The 15,958-nt window shown below is 42.1% G+C and overlaps 1 protein-coding gene and 1 long non-coding RNA gene across 7 annotated transcripts in view; one reads left to right on the top strand and one right to left on the bottom strand.

Moving 5' to 3' along the window:
• LOC144981215 (dehydrogenase/reductase SDR family member 6) overlaps positions 1–15,958 on the bottom strand; it is a 56,576-nt gene that overhangs the window by 30,641 nt on the left and 9,977 nt on the right. The window lies entirely within an intron of this gene.
• LOC105358280 (uncharacterized) lies at positions 80–9,678 on the top strand. 2 transcript variants are annotated; one of them, XR_013654432.1, is made up of 7 exons: positions 80–252; positions 2,862–2,987; positions 4,833–4,900; positions 6,549–6,717; positions 7,179–7,301; positions 7,518–7,642; positions 9,050–9,678. It is a non-coding gene; the product is annotated as an uncharacterized LOC105358280 (long non-coding RNA). The 2 variants fall into 2 exon arrangements; XR_002873565.2 differs by having other exon boundaries at positions 241–401.

Genomic DNA, 15,958 nt, shown 5'->3' with positions numbered 1-15,958 from the left:
CTGTCTTTATGTCCAATACTGACACCAACTAAGTGACAGGCAGACAGAAAGAATACATTGATGGAAAATGTCAAACATCAAAATGTCAATTGTAAACTTGGGGTGACGAGAAGCATTGAACTAACAGAAGCCTGTTGTAACCAGATTTGAATTTCAAACTGTATCACAGGCTCAAGTGACACAGATTTCTGATTGGTTGAACACAGTGGGAGGGAAAACGCTGTGGCTGACGTCACTAACGGGCAGGAGACGGTAAGCGGCGGGAGAAGTGCAGAGAACGAGAGACTTTGGACTAGCGACTGTCGAATGTTTTCTGTGTTTTAACAATCCATGGGATGAATCTTCAACATTCATATTGCTTGTCTTTAAAAGATTCAAGTAAAAACTTTGGAGTTTGCACGGTAAGTTTGCTACTTCGTTCCTCCAACTCAGGTGCATAATTAAGCTAGCTCCGTACGTACAGACTTCTGGGCTACTCGCAGTGTGGCGGTAAAAGTAATTATTAATTTCTAAAAATGATAACTTGTATTTTTTGTAATAAAAACGTACATATTGAAGGGGTATTTCTTGCATTACAGAGTTAATAGGAATATGAGCCTCGATATTATTTCCAATGCGTCAGTATTGTGGGTAGACATTTTGTACAGGGCTCCAGACTGCGACCATTTGCTCGCATTTTGCGACCAAAATTTGAGACTGTGCGACTGAATTTTACATCCAGTCGCACATGCGCGACCAGTAAATTTGCCTCCCCCACCCTCCGTATTTTTTTATTCATTAAACGTGGAAGCGGCCCGTCAATGATCAATGAAATGAGCAATGAAATCATAAATGAGACGCGAGCCCACACGCACGCAGACAGACACACACACACTCGTGAGACTGGAGCACACGCGAGCGCACACTCGCATGTCATTGAGTGATGCCTGAGGCGGCCAATGCGTGTGAGAAGAATAGGGAAAGTCACTGCAAGTGGCTAAAATATGTGGAGGGGCGGGGCCTAGAGATAATCGAGTGCGCGTTAACGTCTGTGGGAAGGAAACGGAGACAAATCATCACAACCTGATATGTGCGTCTGAGCTATGAACAGCTAGCGAACTATTGATTCGTTCTTTCGACCTGCGGCTAGTATACCAGTGCCAGAGTGTACAGCAGGGGTCTCAAACTCGCGAAGCAAACCACGGCTCTCATGCACGGCTGGGAGATGGTCAGCTGAGGAGCATAAATGTCCCACACCTACATGCGTGACAGCTAACGGGGCTCGAACATAAACACGTGTGAGCGACAACACGATTTAGTCTTAGACGCACTTAAAACACGTGTGGAAAATGCAACGATAGACGTGTTTAAGATGAACCAGCGCCCGGGGGGGGGCATGATGGCGAAGCTGCAACAGGAAGTTGGAGTTGTCCTTAACATTCAATTTAATAATTATGCCTCTCCCCCTAAGTAATATTGTGATATTACATCTTTTATAATTATTTCAATGTTTTGTGATGTATGTAGCCTTTTTTTAATCAGTTGGTATTTTAAATTATTTTAATTGATCAGTGAACTACAAAAACCCATCAGGACGCATGTCCCATAATGCATTGTTTTGTAGTCTGTAGGGCAGCTTTCAGTCAGTTCAGTACTAAATTTCCAGCTGTGTTTGGTCAGGTTGGGGTCTTGCTTCCGCCCCTTTCTGGTGATATTTTGGTTTTGATTGACAGGTGATGTTAGAGCAAAAACAAAAATATGTCTCACACCAGGTGATCTGTGCAGCGTTACGTCCATCTGGGTGATCTCAAATTATTGTGCATCTTGGCTGCACCTATTTGGTTTCGCCAACATGAATTTCCATCCCCTAATGTTTACATACATTTAAGTATTGTTCTTAACTGTGAAATGACCGAAAGGTTATTACGGTAATCACTTGTTACTAAAAACTTTTTTTATTCTAAATTTATGGTATATTGTTTACTATTTTTTTTTGTCATGACAGCGATGCTGCTGTCAGTTTACCTTCTTGTTGCATCTTCAAAAGTGCAGAATAAAATCTGACACTGACTTTGAAAAAGCAGATTGTAATTTTTGCATCTATAATTAAAGTATTTATTTACTTTATTTATTTTATTTAGTGTATTTATAATACAGTGGAAATTAGAAGATCTGGTTTGCATGTTGATTTACGGTATGCGCCCCTAAATTTTCAGGTTGTGCCCCTAAAATTTTCATTCAGGGGCCACAGTGCTCCTAGTGAAAAAAGTTAGTCTGGAGCCCTGTACTTCCAGCCAGGGTCAGCAGGGTTCATCCCATTCACAATGTGACCGCACCACAGACCGTTTCTACAGCCATTATTTGCTAACTTTAAAGTGTGCAGTTTCATTATGTGCAATGTTACTGTAAAAGACCTTGTATCTCATTTAAAGATCATTAAAGGTCCGGCATGTCATCATCTGAAACTGGTTGTGGACATGACGTTCAAAAATCATCATTCACTGCTTACACGTCTAGTAGGAAGCATAAAGCAGGCTCATCTGAAAATTTCAGTATGTATATGCTGCTTTTAAGGCCCATTTTTATGGGGTTCACAGTTTTCCCAGACTTAAAGTTAGTGCTTCATGTGTTGCCACTGATTTGAAATGTGTTTTTGACCTGTGTGAGTGTTAACTTCATGCTGTCAAAGAGCTTATTTGTCATTTTAAGACCACGTAAAGGAGGGATGCTCTGTATCATGACCAGTGAGTGGTTTTAAAACAAATTAATGGGATGGATTTACTGCTTATATGTCCTGGAAACATAGAATATGTGCATTTGAAAATATGTGTGTAGTGTTCAATCCAAAACCGTTACTAAGCCTGCTGATGTCACTTATGCAGTGATCTTCTGCTGGCCTACTTGGAGGAAAAGGAAGATGCAATGTTTTTCCATGTGGATGACGTGTGCCTTCCAGAAGAAGTAAATACAGATGACATGAATATGACTCCTAATCATTGTAGTATGCGGTAAGTAATCCATTTTAATTTTTTACACTGGCATGTGCAAATGTTTGATGGTGGTAAAACAGATCTGTGACTTCTTTTTGCATGTTTGTATTTTTCACTATTTGTATCTGCAATCTGTTTGATCAACCTGTAAATGGTGATAAACCAATATGCAGTTTTAGTAGGGCAACTCACAAAATGTATGGATTAAGAAATACATAGGTCATATTTTTTTAGAAGTAATTTCTTCTCTTAAGTTTGATTAAACAACTTGTCTGTTTGCTTTGAATAAAACATCTAATGCCTGTGTTGTTTATTAAGACGTATGTTCTGCAGAGCAGCTGGAGCTCAGTAGAAATTTGCTTCTGAGTTGAAGGCGGAACTGTTTACCCGAAAGTTAGCCTGTTGCTAATTTCCCATCAACCCTTTGGTTCAACTTTAAGCCAAAGCTAACATTAGTCTTGCAAAAAATGGTGAACAATATTGGAGCTATGCAGCCAGCTGTACAGTTTGGAGCCAAATGACAGCTGAGATGAGAAAAATGAAGACCAACATGGATCTTTTTGTCTGCAAATGGAGAATTCAGAATTTGAGTGGAGGACTTTCTCCCGCCCATCGCTTTTTCAAACACCGGGTTTTCAGCAGCTCCTCATGCAACACAAGAGCAATTTTAATCTTAAACTATTGTATATATAGTCTCCATCATGAGAAACAGGCTACAGGAACATGTTAAAAACACCCAACAAGGTTTTTTTTAAAGACCCACTCAATTGGAAAATCATGTTCTTGGTGCCTTGTGGTGCAGTTTAAAAAAGCTTGTTTGTGACATAGCTAGGGGGTCATTTTCTTTGAACGTTTTTTTTTTTAAGTTCTGCATATGGTGCATGACTGGAACTATAATAAACACATAAAACACATTCATCTTTGCTGATAATTAACTTGTTCTGCTAGTCCTGTGTTCAGACTTGTCCTTCTCTCCCTGCGCCGTCCCTCTCACATCTTGGGCTACGAGCGGCTGTCACTGCCTCTATGCTGCACGCAGCCCGCTCCTTCTACTCAGGCGCTCCCTCTACTAGGCGTGCGGTTTCAGAAGCACACATCCTCATTAATTCTACAACAGAAGTTTCAGTCTCATGAGGAAATACGACAAATTTACTGTGTTCTAATTATTCATTTCCATTGTATTAATTTCCATTACAAGCTGCATGCGTTCTCAAGTGCGCGACACGGCCGCCCGCCTGAGGATTTTGTGTGGGGGGGTGGGGTTATTACTGTTCTCTTTCATTACATAACACTGAATGCGCACAATTAGATTTTGATGAATATCACTACATGTTTTGTTTGGGAACTATTTTATGCAGCACATTTTATGCATAAATAACGGCGGAGCCTCCTGCCCCGCATTCTTCATGGGTGTCAGGCTTCATTTCTACTGGAAAGGTGACAATGTGTCTGCAGTCTCGTTTATACCTGGGCAGTATATAATATTCTGAGAAGATGTGTGTACCACAGAGCACAGGTGAAACTCGCTTGGAGCTCCAGAGCGGTCCGCTGCAGAAGAATCAACACGCACCCCCAACACACTTGTGCGCTCCCACACACGCACATACAAATAATCATTCTACAACACGTAAAGTGAAGTATTTGCTCACCCATCCAGAATCTAGAATTGGGTGTCCGAATCACTTGGTCTGGCCACAGGTGTGTTAAATCAAGCCCTCAGACGTGCAGACTGTTTTCACAAACATTTGTAAAAGAATGGGCCGCTCTCAGGAACTCAGTGAACTCCTGCATGGAACAGTCATAGGACGCCACCTGTGCAACAAATCCAGTGGTGAACTTTGTTGTCTCCTTAATATTCCACAGTCAGCTGTCAGCTCTATCAGAACAAAATGGAAGAGTTTGGGAACAACAGCAACTCGGCCACCGACCACGTAAGTTGATGGAGAGGAGTCAGTGGATGCTAAAGTGCAAAGAAATCGCAGACTTTTTGCACAGTCAATTTCTACAGAGCTCCAAAAGTCATGTGACCTTCAGATTAGTCCAAGTACAGGACGCAGAGAGCTTCATGCCATGGGTTTCCATGGCAGAGCAGCTGCATCCAAGACACACATCACCAAGTACCATGCAAAGCGCTGGATAGAGTGGTGTAAAGCACGCCGCCACTGGACTCTGGGGCAGTGATTTTCAACCCTTTTTGATCCACGGCACACTTTATCCCTGACAAAAACTCAGCGGCACACCAGCATCCAAAAATGAAAAAAGGAGAAAGTCTATAGTCTGCATTGATCTAAAGTCCTTCCACAGTCTCACGTGCATTTTTGTGATAATTGTGGCAGAAAAAGCTGGAGGTTGCAGCTGTTTTTCTCTCTCTAAAAGTTGTAATAAGTTAGTTTTCAGTAATAATTTTTAACTAAATTATTTGAAATTTTACCCTGGTAATTGTTTTTCCCTTCAGTTTATAAACATGCAATTTTATGTAACCTCACAAAAAACACATATATTCTTTCTAAATAGTGATTTATTTTTTAAATGTTGGTGCAAAGGCAACTGTAATTTTTGAACAATTTTATCACAATATGTTTGATAAATTTTACACACAAAAAAACTAACATGTTTTCTGTAGCGACACAAAAGGTGAACATGTTGAAGTTTGATTCGTTTTTCTTTTGTCTTAATCAAAGATAATCTTTGAAAACTTTAACAAAAAAAATTTTTTTTTAGAGGATTAAACCGTTTTAATTTAGATTAATTGTGTCTGTTGGCCACTTCACCTTAATTCTGTTTCTTAAATGTTATTACTTCTACCTAAGTTTAACATATAAAATAATCCAGACCTTATTAGAAAAGTGTTTCAGTTAGAAAGATGACTTGGACCAAACTCTGGGATGTTTGGCTGTTAATAAACACAAACCTTGAAGGAGAACTAAACCGTTGACCTCTGAATTCATCAAGAAGACTTAAAAACTACTTGATGTGTGTTCATTGTGGTTTCAAGACGTTTAACAGGGAAAACTCGTTGCAGTGCCGATACACTGTCAATTTAATCCAATGCATCATGGGAGATGTAGTGCAAAAACGGCCGGAGATCACTGCTCTTAGCTTCATTATTTTGTTCACTTGTTCTACGGTCTGACACCGGATCCCGCGTAAAGCTACACCGCTTAAGACTAGCTTTAGCTGGTATTTTTGTTCGAACTGAGAGACTTTATGAGCAGAATCAGAACAAGGAAGTGAAGACTTTAACAACTTCTGATTGGTCAAACTGATGACGTGTGATTAAGCCTCCAAGAATGATTGGTGGAGACGGTTAAAAGGATGGGACTTTTATCAAAAACAGCTGAAGCTGCGGCTAATTCGCGGTACTGTCAAACAAAAGAAAAAAAGTAGTTTAAGTGGGAGTTAATTCATTATCTGATTTGTGATCCGTGCTTATTTATTGGTTTAGGCTATTGAGCTTAAGCATTCTGATCAAAGTACTGTTAAACAAGAGGGTAGACTTGTTTCTTTTTTATTATAGAAAACTAACCTTTTTTTTTACTCTGACATCCTTTTTTTTTCATACTCTTTCTTCATTTTTAGGGCATTCCTGCCTTTCTGCAAGAAAGTTCATGCTGAGTCTGGATGGAATTGTTGTGCAAGCCAACAATACTTCCTTTATCTCTCTGCTATGCATGATGTTCCCAAACTACTAAACCTTCAACATCCACCATCCACCGGAGCTGGCATCAACTTTGGAGTATCTCCAGAGGTTTGTCTTTTTGACTTCAAATTCTAATTTTACAGATTTGGATCACTCTAGAACAGGGGTGCTCACACTTTTTCAACATGCTAGCTATCTTTGAGACTACAAGCTCCGGAAGCTCTACATATATAGAATTTGAAATGTTGTGCTTAAAGACACATACTGATTTTGAAAATCAAATTTAAAATTGAAGTCATCTAAATGTCTGTGCATTTAGATGAACATGTAAGATAACAACTTAACAAAGAGTTTGCAGCATATTGCCTTAAACAACTTGTTGAATCGGATCCGTGCGTTCTTAGTTGTCATGTCAGTGGCTCTGCAGCGCGTGCTGTAACCTTTTTTTACGTTTTGCATTTTTAAGAATAAAAGAAAAAGTTTTGTTATTTAAACAAAAATAATTTGGCAGCAGTGGTTGCTATAATAAAAATGTAGAAGATACAGTAAAAATGTAAACAACTTTACAGGACCCAGTGGAGCATTCATGAGCTTGTTAGCCGACACGGCAGAAGGCGAGTCTGTCTCCCAGAGTCCAGATGAGATTGAAGAAAAGGAGGAAGAGGAGGATTTGTACAAGAATTAAGATAAATGTGAGTAAATATTCTTTCAGCTGTTGTGTTTGATTATTAGTAAGTACTTTGAATGGTAACCCTTGTGCTGTCCTAGGCACTTTGACATTGGGAGTGGGGTCATCTAGACCCACTAGACAGTGCTCTGAACCTTTTTCTTCAACGATTTGTGATCTTCACTGGTGTCCATGGATTAAATGAAATGCTCTTCACCTTTACCCACCTGTGTTATGCTAGGGATAACCCGTCAATGTAAGGATCACGTCATCTGGACCCCATAGGATAGCACAGAAGACATCAACTATCATCAAATTCTAAAAAGAGAGGAATAGAAGAAGCCGACACCAACCGTGGACTGGCCTGTGAGACACCTGGGGGGGGGGGCTATTTTTTATTTTTCGTTCTTATATAATTGCTATTCGTTATTTTACTTTATTTATTTTATTACCCAAGTAATGACTCATCCGCGATGATCCAGTCCAAACTGAGGGAAGGGACTTTAACAAAAAGAGTAACAAACAAAATAGAAAAGCAGTAGTCTGCTCCCGCACTTAACTAGTCTAGTGGACCGGCGGGGCGCGGACTTACAGCTTTGTGTTTGATGGGGGGGGGGGGGGGGTGTGTGTGCTTTGTTACATGTGAAATTCACATGTTAGACGCATTTGTTACAGTTTACATCCACGTTACAGCCGCCGTTCCTTTTCTATTAAAGTTCCAAAGTGAAAGTCCCGCCCCACTGCTTGACATGCAAATTTTAGCCAATCAGATCAACCAGAAAGATTCCTGCCCCTAAGTGACAAACACGCCCCTGAATACCGCCCCCAAGTGACAAAAACGCCCCCATAACACCGAGCGTAAATCCAGGTGAGGGCGCAAAAGAGAATTGACCGAGCAAGATCACCGCTCGGTTAGGATTTCAGCCGTTCACTTGTAAAATACGGGGTCGCTTTGTTAAGATTGCGCCAGCACGGTTTTAAGGTTCACTCACTCAGTTCCTGAATACGCCCGCTTAGTTGTCTTTACGCCCTTTCAATTTTTGGCTGATATGTAATCCCATATGTGCGAATGATTTATTCCGACCTAAAGTGTGACCCATGTGAATGTTTGTTATATTCTGAAAACATTTCTCTGGGCCCATGTACACGGTTGAATTCTAATCCGACCATTGATCCGATCAAGATATTTTGCACATGTAACCGCGGCTTATGGTGTTGACTCGCAACGTGGCGGGGGCGTGGCATTCACAATGTTTTCTCTCCATCGGGATGTCAGTCACCCATCGTCCATCGGCACAACCCTAGACTCAAATATATAGTTTGAATCAACTACCAGAGAAATAATCTACATTTGATAAACTCATTTATAAAATGCTTTAATCATTACGTTTGAATTTTACTGGTTAAAAAAAGCTCTTTAGTTTGTTTCAGTAAAGGTCGTTTTTCTTTTCTTTCTTTTAATATAAGAAGTAAATCCACCAAGTACAGTACAGAAACGACACTTTAGGCTAAATGATAAAAACTGATCATTCATGTTCACGTGTTCTTGCTTTGTCTTTAGAGAATTCTAAGTAAAAGACTGAATAGCTTAACTCACAACAGTACAGAGAATTATTACAGAGAGCACTTAATTCAGATCTATGCTGTTTTTTTCTTACATAAATATAGAATATTTAATTTTCAGGAATAAAAAATGTCTCTTTTGTTCTGTTGCTTAATTCATTTTTAGATTATATTTAATAAATGGCTACATGGTTAAATCTCTCTTTTCAGCATCTTCAGATTCCAGGTCAGTCAGCTCCAGAGCCACAGTCAGTGAGACGGCTACGCTTGAAGCCCAAACTACACACGATGCACCCCAACAACCCTGCTGCTAAGAACATTGGAACGACAGAACTCTGCAGGCCATCAGGATCTACTTCTGTAAAACACAAAGAGAACATCTGAGTTCTGACGGAACCATGAACCGGTCCAGTATGTGGACTCTACTCTCTTTGGCCCTCTGGACGGGCAGGGGGAGCTTCCATCCATTTTCTATTCCGTTTTTCCCTTTCGGGGTCACGGGGCTGTCGGAGCCTATCCCGGCCACTTGTGGGCGAAGGCAGGGGACGCCCTGGACAGGTCGCCAGTCTGTCGCAGGGTAGAATATCCACAATCGCACTGTTCACTCTCACACTCACAACAATCACACCTATGGACAATTTAGAGTTGCCAAAAAACCTATTGAGCATGTTTTTTTATTGTAAGTAAACTATATAACAATTTGCTTCAAAGTCAATTTATATATTTTTTTAGAATTTTCACATAAACTTTCATGTCACTAGGAAGTCAGTGTTCAACTTTAATGTGCATTATTCACCGCATATTTTTATATTAAAACAGAATTAAAAGAATAAGAAAAACATGTAGTCTAATCTAATTGTTTGGCGGTTTTTATAAGATTTATAAAAGTAATCTTGCTACTAATGCCTTAAAAAAACTTAAACCCCATTTGTTCCCAAAAAAAAAAGTTGCAGATTAAATATATATGTATTAATTTTGATCAACATCCAATAATATTTCACCACCATTTTATCTGGGGCCATATATGCGGATCAGGCGGCGCTTCTCCCGTTGATTCTTGGCCAAGGCCAGGAGCCTCCGAAGGAGAAACTGACAACAGAATAAAATCAATATATGACTTCACAAGAAAAAACTTCAAACAATCTCCGTGTATAAAATTGTTTAAATAAGAAAATGACGTGAAATTTTAAACGTTGTGCCTACACAAAGCATTTCTACTTAAGTCAGTCTAATGGAAAAAGTTTAATGATGAAAGCTCTAAAAAGACTCAATTGCAAAGTGTGTGTTTCATTTGAAATCAATTTTAAGAGTATTTGTAACTATAAATTTTACTTCTTTAAAAATATATATATATATATCGTGGAAAATTGAGGCGTATCATATGTGAGAAGGATGCAAAGGATTACAATTGTGAGAAAAAACAGTCAAAAGTATTGAAACTTTAATTAATTTAATGAGTATTTTGTGACGAGTGCACCATTCTTAAAATGCACTTTGGTTAAAGAGAAATGTCATGTTTTTGAGCAAAAACTTATAACTCACTTGGTTCTCCCATTGTATTCTGGCCAATTCCCTGGCCCTGCCCTGCGCCCCATGCCATATAAATGGCGCTCTGGGCCGGAGTGGGGGTCTTGGCGGGAGCGGGGCTCTGGGAGGGGGTGGAATTCTGGGCCGGAGTGGGGGTCTTGGCGGGAGCGGGGCGCTGGGAGGGGGTGGGATTCTGGGCCGGAGTGGGGGTCTTGGCGGGAACGATGCTCTGGGAGGGGGTGGGGCTCTGGGCCAGAGTGGGGCTCTGGGAGGGGGTGGGGCTCTGGGCTGGGGAGTGGCTCTACGAGGGGTTGGGGTTCTGAGAGAGGGTGTGGGTGGAAATTGCTTCATTTTCCTTTGAGTTCAGAATACATATGTGAACGGTTAAGGCACATATCACTAGAGGAGACATCACGTAATTCCTCATGGGAGGAGAGCACCGCCATCTTGGTGGACAGAAATCCTTAAAAGATGAGCACACCAATATCTTGTATAAAGTAAACACAGCACATTTTTTTCAACTTTACAGCAACATTTTCAAGTGGCACCTCTGTCCACAACACGCTGAATTGTTGCAAGCAGAAAGGGGAAGGATGCCGTTCAAATGGCACTGGTCCCACCAAAAGTCGCAGCGTGAACTTGGGCTAATTTTAGTTTGCGCCATAAATTTGCCGGAGGCGGCGTCTCTCCTCCTCATTTCTGGCCAAGGCCAGCAGCCTCCTCAACAGAAATTGGTTTTCCCATTGGACCCTGCGGGCCTCCTTGGCTCTTGCGTTGGCGGTATGCCAGACCAGTGGTCTGGGCATACGGTTGGGGGCAGCTTGGGGGTTCCTTTGAGGACGTGGGGGTGGGGGGTTATTTTGCTGTGGTGAGGGGTTATTTTCCTGGGGGGGATTTTGATTCTCCATATTTTCTGGCTTGAGGGGTTTTCTTCTTCGAAACAGTCATGGGGCGGAGGCGGAGTGAGTGAAACTGCTGTACAGACAGCATGAGAACAATCACTTTTCTTTAGTTTCCAATGTGGAAAAGAGCATTTTTTAAGTATTACCTTAAGTTTATAAAAACACCAACCACACCAATCCCTTGCTTTTCTGTTAATATTATGAAAAAGGCCTTGCAGAAAGTCATTTCTGGGTTTGAGGTTTGGTTTCTTTTTTCATAGATGGAAAAAGTTTAATGATGAAAACTCTAAAAAGACTCAATTGCAAAGTGTGTGTTTCATTTGAAATCAATTTTAAAAGAGTATTTGTAACTATAAATTTTACTTCTTTAAAAATATATATATATATCGTGGAAAATTGAGGCGTATCATATGTGAGAAGGATGCAAAGGATTACAATTGTGAGAAAAAACAGTCAAAAGTATTGAAACTTTAATTAATTTAATGAGTATTTTGTGACGAGTGCACCATTCTTAAAATGCACTTTGGTTAAAGAGAAATGTCATGTTTTTGAGCAAAAACTTATAACTCACTTGGTTCTCCCATTGTATTCTGGCCAATTCCCTGGCCCTGCCCTGCGCCCCATGCCATATAAATGGCGCTCTGGGCCGGAGTGGGGGTCTTGGCGGGAGCGGGGCTCTGGGAGGGGGTGGAATTCTGGGCCGGAGTGGGGGTCTTGGCGGGAGCGGGGCGCTGGGAGGGGGTGGGATTCTGGGCCGGAGTGGGGGTCTTGGCGGGAACGAGGCTCTGGGAGGGGGTGGGGCTCTGGGCCAGAGTGGGGCTCTGGGAGGGGGTGGGGCTCTGGGCTGGGGAGTGGCTCTACGAGGGGGTGGGGTTCTGAGAGAGGGTGTGGGTGGAAATTTCTTCATTTTCCTGTGAGTTCAGAATACATATGTGAACGGTTAAGGCACATATCACTAGAGGAGACATCACGTAATTCCTCATGGGAGGAGAGCACCGCCATCTTGGTGGACAGAAATCCTTAAAAGATGAGCACACCAATATCTTGTATAAAGTAAACACAGCACATTTTTTTCAACTTTACAGCAACATTTTCAAGTGGCACCTCTGTCCACAACACGCTGAATTGTTGCAAGCAGAAAGGGGAAGGATGCCGTTCAAATGGCACTGGTCCCACCAAAAGTCGCAGCGTGAACTTGGGCTAATTTTAGTTTGCGCCATAAATTTGCCGGAGGCGGCGTCTCTCCTCCTCATTTCTGGCCAAGGCCAGCAGCGTCCTCAACAGAAATTGGTTTTCCCATTGGACCCTGCGGGCCTCCTTGGCTCTTGCGTTGGCGGTATGCCAGACCAGTGGTCTGAGCATACGGTTGGGGGCAGCTTGGGGGTTCCTTTGAGGACGTGGGGGGTTATTTTGCTGTGGTGAGGGGTTATTTTCCTAGGGGGTATTTTGATTCTCCATATTTTCTGGCTTGAGGGGTTTTCTTCTTCGAAACAGTCATGGGGCGGAGGCGGAGTGAGTGAAACTGCTGTACAGACAGCATGAGAACAATCACTTTTCTTTAGTTTCCAATGTGGAAAAGAGCATTTTTTAAGTATTACCTTAAGTTTATAAAAACACCAACCACACCAATCCCTTGCTTTTCTGTTAATATTATGAAAAAGGCCTTGCAGAAAGTCATTTCTGGGTTTGAGGTTTGGTTTCTTTTTTCATAGATGGAAAAAGTTTAATGATGAAAACTCTAAAAAGACTCAATTGCAAAGTGTGTGTTTCATTTGAAATCAATTTTAAAAGAGTATTTGTAGCTATAAATTTTACTTCTTTAAAAATATATATATATATCGTGGAAAATTGAGGCGTATCATATGTGAGAAGGATGCAAAGGATTACAATTGTGAGAAAAAACAGTCAAAAGTATTGAAACTTTAATTAATTTAATGAGTATTTTTTGACGAGTGCACCATTCTTAAAATGCACTTTGGTTAAAGAGAAATGTCATGTTTTTGAGCAAAAACTTATAACTCACTTGGTTCTCCCATTGTATTCTGGCCAATTCCCTGGCCCTGCCCTGCGCCCCATGCCATATAAATGGCGCTCTGGGCCGCAGTGGGGGTCTTGGCGGTAGCGGGGCTCTGGCAGCGGGTGGATTTCTGGGCCGGAGTGGGGGTCTTGGCGGGAGCGGGGCGCTGGGAGGGGGTGGGATTCTGGGCCGGAGTGGGGGTCTTGGCGGGAACGAGGCTCTGGGAGGGGGTGGGGCTCTGGGCTGGGGAGTGGCTCTACGAGGGGTTGGGGTTCTGAGAGAGGGTGTGGGTGGAAATTTCTTCATTTTCCTTTGAGTTCAGAATACATATGTGAACGGTTAAGGCACATATCACTAGAGGAGACATCACGTAATTCCTCATGGGAGGAGAGCACCGCCATCTTGGTGGACAGAAATCCTTAAAAGATGAGCACACCAATATCTTGTATAAAGTAAACACAGCACATTTTTTTCAACTTTACAGCAACATTTTCAAGTGGCACCTCTGTCCACAACACGCTGAATTGTTGCAAGCAGAAAGGGGAAGGATGCCGTTCAAATGGCACTGGTCCCACCAAAAGTCGCAGCGTGAACTTGGGCTAATTTTAGTTTGCGCCATAAATTTGCCGGAGGCGGCGTCTCTCCTCCTCATTTCTGGCCAAGGCCAGCAGCCTCCTCAACAGAAATTGGTTTTCCCATTGGACCCTGCGGGCCTCCTTGGCTCTTGCGTTGGCGGTATGCCAGACCAGTGGTCTGGGCATACGGTTGGGGGCAGCTTGGGGGTTCCTTTGAGGACGTGGGGGTGGGGGGTTATTTTGCTGTGGTGAGGGGTTATTTTCCTGGGGGGGATTTTGATTCTCCATATTTTCTGGCTTGAGGGGTTTTCTTCTTCGAAACAGTCATGGGGCGGAGGCGGAGTGAGTGAAACTGCTGTACAGACAGCATGAGAACAATCACCTTTCTTTAGTTTCCAATGTGGAAAAGAGCATTTTTTAAGTATTACCTTAAGTTTATAAAAACACCAACCACACCAATCCCTTGCTTTTCTGTTAATATTATGAAAAAGGCCTTGCAGAAAGTCATTTCTGGGTTTGAGGTTTGGTTTCTTTTTTCATAGATGGAAAAAGTTTAATGATGAAAACTCTAAAAAGACTCAATTGCAAAGTGTGTGTTTCATTTGAAATCAATTTTAAAAGAGTATTTGTAACTATAAATTTTACTTCTTTAAAAATATATATATATATATCATGGAAAATTGAGGCGTATCATATGTGAGAAGGATGCAAAGGATTACAATTGTGAGAAAAAACAGTCAAAAGTATTGAAACTTTAATTAATTTAATGAGTATTTTGTGACGAGTGCACCATTCTTAAAATGCACTTTGGTTAAAGAGAAATGTCATGTTTTTGAGCAAAAACTTATAACTCACTTGGTTCTCCCATTGTATTCTGGCCAATTCCCTGGCCCTGCCCTGCGCCCCATGCCATATAAATGATGCTCTGGGCCGGAGTGGGGGTCTTGGCGGGAGCGGGGCTCTGGGAGGGGGTGGAATTCTGGGCCGGAGTGGGGGTCTTGGCGGGAGCGGGGCGCTGGGAGGGGGTGGGATTCTGGGCCGGAGTGGGGGTCTTGGCGGGAACGAGGCTCTGGGAGGGGGTGGGGCTCTGGGCCAGAGTGGGGCTCTGGGAGGGGGTGGGGCTCTGGGCTGGGGAGTGGCTCTACGAGGGGGTGGGGTTCTGAGAGAGGGTGTGGGTGGAAATTTCTTCATTTTCCTGTGAGTTCAGAATACATATGTGAACGGTTAAGGCACATATCACTAGAGGAGACATCACGTAATTCCTCATGGGAGGAGAGCACCGCCATCTTGGTGGACAGAAATCCTTAAAAGATGAGCACACCAATATTTTGTATAAAGTAAACACAGCACATTTTTTTCAACTTTACAGCAACATTTTCAAGTGGCACCTCTGTCCACAACACGCTGAATTGTTGCAAGCAGAAAGGGGAAGGATGCCGTTCAAATGGCACTGGTCCCACCAAAAGTCGCAGCGTGAACTTGGGCTAATTTTAGTTTGCGCCATAAATTTGCCGGAGGCGGCGTCTCTCCTCCTCATTTCTGGCCAAGGCCAGCAGCCTCCTCAACAGAAATTGGTTTTCCCATTGGACCCTGCGGGCCTCCTTGGCTCTTGCGTTGGCGGTATGCCAGACCAGTGGTCTGAGCATACGGTTGGGGGCAGCTTGGGGGTTCCTTTGAGGACGTGGGGGTGGGGGGTTATTTTGCTGTGGTGAGGGGTTATTTTCCTGGGGGGTATTTTGATTCTCCATATTTTCTGGCTTGAGGGGTTTTCTTCTTCGAAACAGTCATGGGGCGGAGGCGGAGTGAGTGAAACTGCTGTACAGACAGCATGAGAACAATCACTTTTCTTTAGTTTCCAATGTGGAAAAGAGCATTTTTTAAGTATTACCTTAAGTTTATAAAAACACCAACCACACCAATCCCTTGCTTTTCTGTTAATATTATGAAAAAGGCCTTGCAGAAAGTCATTTCTGGGTTTGAGGTTTGGTTTCTTTTTTCATAGATGGTAAAAGTTTAATGATGAAAACTCTAAAAAGGCAAAATTGCAATGTGTCTGTTTACATTTAAAGTCAATTTTACAATAATATTTGTAATTATA

Source organism: Oryzias latipes, assembly GCF_053564925.1.
Source record: "Oryzias latipes strain Hd-rR chromosome 1 unlocalized genomic scaffold, Olatipes_Hd-rR_3.1 chr1_Y".
NCBI classification, from domain to species: domain Eukaryota; kingdom Metazoa; phylum Chordata; class Actinopteri; order Beloniformes; family Adrianichthyidae; genus Oryzias; species Oryzias latipes.
Note: the sequence above shows the minus strand (reverse complement) of the source record. Positions and strands in the feature narration are given on the sequence as shown.